The sequence below is a fragment of the Argentina silus genome (assembly GCF_951799395.1).
Source record: "Argentina silus genome assembly, chromosome: Y".
In the NCBI taxonomy this organism is placed as follows: domain Eukaryota; kingdom Metazoa; phylum Chordata; class Actinopteri; order Argentiniformes; family Argentinidae; genus Argentina; species Argentina silus.
In genome coordinates this window covers 49,490,236-49,497,746 of record NC_139654.1, presented here as the reverse complement: position 1 = coordinate 49,497,746, position 7,511 = coordinate 49,490,236, and positions in this window count along the sequence as shown.

Sequence of the window (7,511 nt, the reverse complement as noted above, 5' to 3'; positions counted from 1 at the left end):
TGATGTCTGGCCGCGGGTCTGCACTGGACATTTCTCAAATGGTATGCTCAATGTCATGGCATATACAACCTAGCCTATATCTGTTTAATCTGTTGGTGTATTTCACAGACAATATTTACCTTCTGGTAGAGAGTATACCACCTCTTCTGACTGGGGGCTGGCCTGTCCCCTACATCAGAGGGCCAAACCCCAGTGGTGGCAGAGGTCTTGAGGCGAGACAGCCACTCACTGTCCTGTCTCCCATGGCCCTGTGCTTCTTGGTCACCATCTGAGGCCAACAAGAGGAAGAATGTCAATCTAACTGTCAAAGTCTGTCATGGGACTAGGAGCGATACATCTATCTGTGAAATTCTGTCATGGGACTAGGAGCAATATTTTATAATCAATCAAATCTGTCTACCTGTCATCAATCATAAGCTTTTATCTACATACACTTCATTGTCAATAAAAATGGTTATGAATCAAATCAATCTATCTAGAATGGATCACTCTCTGCACTAAACCGTATAATGGCACCACACAGCCGACAGTTTAAACATTTCGCCATCAAACAAGTGACAAGCACATATTTCATCATCGGAGATCTTATCTTAGTGATTCAACTAATATAAGGAAGCTATTCAAGTTTGTTTTAGTGGTTTAAGATTTTCAGCGATCGTACAGCTAGCTTACCTTTGGTAGCAGTCAAACTCGCTCGTATCCGTCTCTCGTTAACAGCTCGTCCTACGCTGTGTTGGCCCGGTAGCCTTCCCCACCGGATCATTAAAGCCAGGACATGATGACCATAGAATTTTGCTGCTCCCCAGGGCAACATCTGTTGAACCATTGAATCAAAGCACTGCCATTTGGTGGACCCAGCTGGTGAAAGGTTTCATCAAAGGGCTCGTCCGGGATTTGTATCCCGGACCTCTCGCACCCTAAGTGAGAATCATACCCCTATACCAACGAGCCACCTACTAACAGATGCCCCTCCCCCGCAATGGAGCCTCAGGTTGGGGGACGTGTCCGCCCTGTTGGCAAAAAGCAGGGACTTTACTTCCACTGTGTGTGATTTGTTGTAAGATTTTTCTCGCCCCCCCCCCTGCCTTTTTTACTGAGTAATCCAGCCCATGAAAAAAAGGTGACAACAAAGACACCGCAAAATGTTGAAATGGTGAGTCCTGGAGGGCATATGAATGTGGTGGTCATGAATGGTCATATCATGGTTGCGGTTCCAATTGGTGTCATGAATGCATTGGTGGTATAGTGGTGAGCATAGCTTCAACCCGGGACCTCTCGCATCCAAAGCGAGAATCATACCCCTAGACCAACAAGCCACCTACTAACGGATGCCCCTCTTCCGCAGCTTCTATGTTGAAGCTGTCTCCGTGGTCAAAGAAGCTTTTTCTGGACCGAAATAGCATTTGTTAATGACCTAATTGTGTTGCAGTGAGTTGTGTTTAAACATCGATGGAAAATATGTGTATTTTTGCTAGTGTTTTTTCCTTTCCTATACACTTTTTTAGAGATTTGCAGAAAATTCAGTGCTCTGTAACAAATGCTAAATTGAAATAAACAGTTATTATTCAAAACAATATAAAAACTCTGTCCTCATTAACTGTGTGAGAAAACAGGTCTTTATGTTTCTGGTGATATGGGGGCACCATTTTGATTCAGCAAATAGAACAAATTCAGAATACTTTACAATACTTTGGTATGCTGTTTATTGTGGTGTGATTTTAACAATGGTTTTGTGAACACTATAACTACAGTATGTCAATGGCACTCGATTTTCTCAAAGAAATGTGAATATTGCTGTTGAACAAAGTGATTTCAAACTGTAAGAGTTGAAATGTTGAGCACTGTGGGTTGTAATGCAAGTCAACACTGTGTTTGACAGTGAAAGGTATATATGTTAGGGAGAGAGGAGTGAAGGGTCATGTGGATGTTTGTAGTTTTTATCACTGCATGTATTCAGTGTTAAAACTGCAATGGGAGACCTTACACTGTACTCTCTCCACGTTATTTGACTCTTACAGACAGCAGAAAGCATGAATGAGTTGTCCTGCCACTTATTTCTCAACTTTCCTGGTTACAAATTGCACTGTGTTGTTCTTAACATGAAACGCTATGCATTTGGACGGGTGCATACAGTGGGGGAAATAATTATTTGATCCCCTGCTGATTTTGTTAGTTTGCCCGATTACAAAGAAATGAGCGGTCTATAATTTTTATGGTACTTTTAGTTTAACAAATAGAGACAGAATATCAACAAAGAAGTCCAGAAAAAACACATTATATAAAGTTATAAATTCATTTGCATTTGATCGAAGGAAATAAGTATTTGATCCCCTACAAACCAGCAAGAATTCTGGCTCATACAGACCGATTATATGCCCATGAGGCACACAGATTAGTCCTGTCACTTTAGGAAAAGTACTCCTAATCTCTGCTTGTTATGGGTATAAAAGACACCTGTCAATAGAATCAATCTCTTCCATTCCAACCTCTCCACCACCATGGGCAAGACCAAAGAACATTCAAAGGACATCAGGGTAAGAGTTGTAGACCTGCACAAGGCTGGAATGGGCTACAAGACCATCAGCAAGAAGCTTGGTGAGAAGGAGACAACTGTTGGTGCAATTATTAGAAAATGGAAGAAATACAAAATAACCATCAATCGCCCTCTGCCTGGAGCTCCATGCAAGATCTTGCCTCGTGGGGTAAGGATGATCATGAGAAGGGTGAGGGATCAGCCCAGAACTACACGGGAGGAGCTTGGTAATGATCTCAAGGCAGCTGGGACCACAGTCACCAAGAAAACCATTGGTAACACACTACACCGTAACGGATTGAAATCCTGCAGTGCCCGCAAGGTCCCCCTGCTCAAGAAGGCACATGTACAGGCCCATCTGAAGTTTGCCAATGAATACCTAAATGATTCAGTGAAGGCTCGGGAGAAGGTGATGTGGTCAGATGAGACCAAAATTGAACTCTTTGGCATAAAATCGACTCTTCGTGTTTGGAGGGAGAGAAATGCTGAATGCTACAATCCCAAGAACACCATCCCCACCGTCAAACACGGAGGTGGAAACATTATGCTTTGGGGTTGTTTCTCTGCTAAGGGTACAGGACGACTTCACTGCATTGAGGGGCCAATGGACGGGGCCATGTACCATAAGATCTTGGACAAGAACCTCCTTCCCTCAGCCAGAGCACTGAGGATGGGTCTTCCAGCATGACAATGACCCAAAACATACGGCCAAGGCAACAAAGGAGTGGCTCAAGAAGAAGCACACTAAGGTCATGGAGTGGCCTAGCTAGTCTCCAGACCTTAATCCTATCGAAAATTTGTGGAGGGAGCTGAAGCTTCGAGTTGCCAAGCAAAAGCCTTGAAACCTTCAGGATTTGGAGAGGATCTGTAAAGAGGAGTGGACCAAAATCCCTCCTGAGATGTGTGCAAACCTGGTGACCAACTATAAAAAATGTCTGACTTCTGTGCTTGCCAGCAAGGGTTTCTCCACCAAGTACTAAGTCATGTTTTGCTTGGGGATCAAATACTTATTTCCTTCGATCAAATGCAAATGAATTTATAACTTTATATAATGTGTTTTTTCTGGACTTCTTTGTTGATATTCTGTCTCTATTTGTTAAAATAAAAGTACCATAACAATTATAGACTGCTCATTTCTTTGTAATCGGGCAAACTAACAAAATCAACAGGGGATCAAATCATTATTTCCCCCACTGTACATCTTAAAAAATGACTCAAAGCAAAGCCAAATAAGAAACAAACCTCTCAGTTCATAATATATATTCATGTCAGTAGTATCCTCCATTTGGATGTTTTCTTCATCGACAGTGTTATTAAAAACAAAAAGTGGTAAAACAAATAAATAGAAACAAAAACAAAAATTGGCATAAACCATTCAGAACACGTGAATGGATTGAAGATCATACTGTTACAGTCAGAGCTAAGGAACCCAAGCGCCGGACACAGAGACAGGACACAAATATAAAAGCAGCCCCTGGGGAGCTCTGCATCGTCGCCTTTCTTCGATTTCAGGCAATGTTTGAATTTTGCCCATAGAGAAAGCTTGATCAATCATCCGACAGGGAAATCCAGGCAGGGGTCGAGACATGGGCAGGCAGTTCTGGGGAAGACAGATAATCCGACAGGGGTTAGGCAGAAGCACAGTCCAGAAAACACTTGTAGATCCGAAACCAGGCATCAACAAACTAGAAATGCTGCGACATATAGGTAGGAAGTATTATGATGAACCGGCAAAGAGTGCACAGAAATCTAGGGAATAAAACACAGATGGGTGATGAGTAGACGAGCCGCAGGTGTGAAGGTCGGCAGGTGGAGATGATTACGTGAATGGGCCAGCAGGGGCCTGGAGCCACACCCACACACAGACACACAGACTGGGGAGAGGGAAAGGGACTGACACAGGCTAGATGGAAGTGGAGGGCATGATAAGCATGGAGGTTCCCTGTTTCTTCTCTCATGACCTAAGAGGCGCAAACTGATCACAGATGAAAATGTTTAGTACATCTAACACTAACTATCCAGCAGCTGAAAACTGATAAATGCAAATAGCTGCAAATGCAATAACTGCTGCACTTTTAGTGATACAAGATGGCGGCGCGTGTACACGCAGCGACCACTCGCGCTCCAGAGAATGCAGTGTTTTGTTTGTTTAATAATTGTTTGCCCGAAAGTTTGTCGTGTTCGTGTCATCTGTCTGCGTCAGAATACAAGTACAGTCGACAGGCTCTGCTAGACATCTGCGAGAGCAAGATTTACAACGTTTTGGACACCACAACAGAGAAACTCAAAGAGCTTGGATTACTTTGCCAGCCTGCGATTACTCGACTCGACTCGACTCAACTCGACTCGACTGCCACTACTCCCCCGGAAAGGAGAGGTCGGAAGCGGTGCGCGAGGAAGCAGAAGAGGGGTAAGCGCGGAGTTATCCGGGCTAGGCTAGTGGCTAGTCCAACTCGCCCAGCCATACCATCCATCATCCTGGCTAATGTACGATCCTTGGACAACAAAATGGATCACATACGACTGCTGAGGTCAGCGAATCGGACAGTGAGTAACTGCTGTGTACTTGTTTTCACTGAAACATGGCTTAACGACAACATCCCCGACTCCGCTGTACAACTTGAGCAGCTAACATGCTATCGAGCGGACAGAGCCCTTGTCAACGGAGGTAAACAGCGTGGCGGCGGGGTTTGTGTTAACATTTGTGATGCGTGGTGCCGGGACGCTGTGGTAGTATGCAAACACTGTTCACCACTGGCAGAGTTTATGATCATAAAGTGCCGTCCTTTCTATCTGCCGAGAGAGTTTACTGCGGTCTTGCTAGCCGCGGTATACATCCCTCCAACCTCCAGCAACAGTGACAGGAATGCGTCACTTTGTGAACTGTATCAGGCCATCAGTGAACAACAGACAGCACACCCAGATGGATTTACCATCCTCGCTGGAGATTTTAATCATGCTGATCTTAAGACTGTCCTACCAAAACTCCATCAGCATGTCAATTTCCCACCAAGAGGGGAAAACACCTTGGACTTGGTCTACACTTCACACAAAGGAGCATACAAGGCCTCCCCCCTCCCCCACAGCGGACTCTCTGATCACATCACTGTTATGTTAATGCCAGCATATAGGCCCAGAGTGAAAGTCGGAAAACCGGTCCGGAAAGAGATAACTGTGTGGCCGGAGGGGTCCAGGTCTGCTCTCAAGGACTGTCTTGCAACAACAGACTGGGGCATGTTCAAGCAAGCAACCACACAGAACAACCATACGGACAATGAGGAGCTTACAGACACTGTCCTCTCTTACATCCGTAAGTGCTCTGATGATGTGACCCACACAAAGACCACCATCACTCGGGCTAACCAGAAGCCATGGCTGACAGGGGCTGTCCATCGGCTGCTGAGGGCCAGAGACAAAGCCTTCAGAGCCGGGGATGAAAATGGCCTGAGAACAGCGAGAGCCAGCCTGTCCCGTGGCATCAGGAAAGCAAAACTGGACTACACAAACAAGATTACCTGCCACTTCAAGGACAGCAGAGACACACGGAGCCTGTGGCAGGGCATTCAGACCATAACGGACTACAAGCCCGCACCACAGACCTGCGACTATAACATCTCTCTGCTCAACAACCTCAACAGCTTCTTTGCACGGTTTGAAGCAACAAACAACACAAGCCCACAGAAAACTCCACCCCCCCCCACGATCAGGTCCTGTGCCTGTCTGCTGCCAGTGTGAAGAGGACACTCTCTACCATCAACCCCCGCAAAGCAACAGGCCCAGACAACATTCCAGGCCGTGTGCTGAGGGACTGCGCAGAGGAGCTTAAGGATGTCTTCACGGACATCTTTAACACTTCTTTGAGTCAAGCTGCTGTCCCATCACATTTCAAGACCTCCATCATCATACCTGTGCCAAAGAAATCCATTCCATCCTGCTTCAACGACTATCGCCCTGTAGCACTGACCCCGATCATCATGAAGTGCTTTGAACGGCTAGTCATGTCTCACACAAGTCCATCCTCCTCCCCACCCTGGACCCCTTTCAGTTTGCATACCGAGCAAAACGTTCCACAGAGGACGCAATCTGCTCTGCTCTCCACCCAGCCCTCACCCACCTGGAAAAAGCAGACTCATATGTGAGAATGCTTTTCATAGACTTTAGCTCAGCATTTAACACCATAATCAACTGATCTGTAAACTGGACCAGCTGGGGCTCAACACCTCCCTCTGCAACTGGCTGCTGGACTTCCTCAGTGAGAGACCACAAGCAGTACGCGTCGGCAACAACACCTCGAGCAGCATCACACTCAGCACAGGGGCCCCCCAAGGCTGTGTGCTCAGTCCCCTGCTCTTCACCCTGCTGACTCACGACTGCACACCAACCTACAGCACCAATCACATGGTGAAGTTTGCGGACGACACAACTCTGGTGGGTCTCATCTCCAAGAACAACGAGACCCACTACAGGAAGGAGGTCAACCTTCTGACCACGTGGTGCAGAGACAACAACCTCCTGCTGAATGTCAGCAAAACTAAGGAGATTGTGGTCGACTTCCGGAGACCCCCCCCCCCCCCCAACCCTTCAGCCCCCCCCCCCCTAAAAACACTACGGACTCTGGACAATCTACTATTCTATTGTTATAATCTACTATTGCACTATTATTTGTACACAGAATACACAGTATTTGGCTGCTATTTACTGTCTTTACTGACTGTTCTTTTTGCACTGTTTAAATTATTTTTATTGAATGTTTTACTTTTAGTATGTCTTGTCTTATCTGTTGTGTCTGGGCACTTTATCTGTCTCACCATGGGAGAGTGAGAAACGTCCTCTCGATTCCTTTGTATGTCTTGACATGTGAAGAATTGACATTAAAGCCACTTTGACTTTGACTTTTGAAACACAGAGAAGTAAAGGCCAAAAAGTGTTTGCAATTCTCCAGCTCAATAAATTGTTAACAGATCATTTGATGTGACAG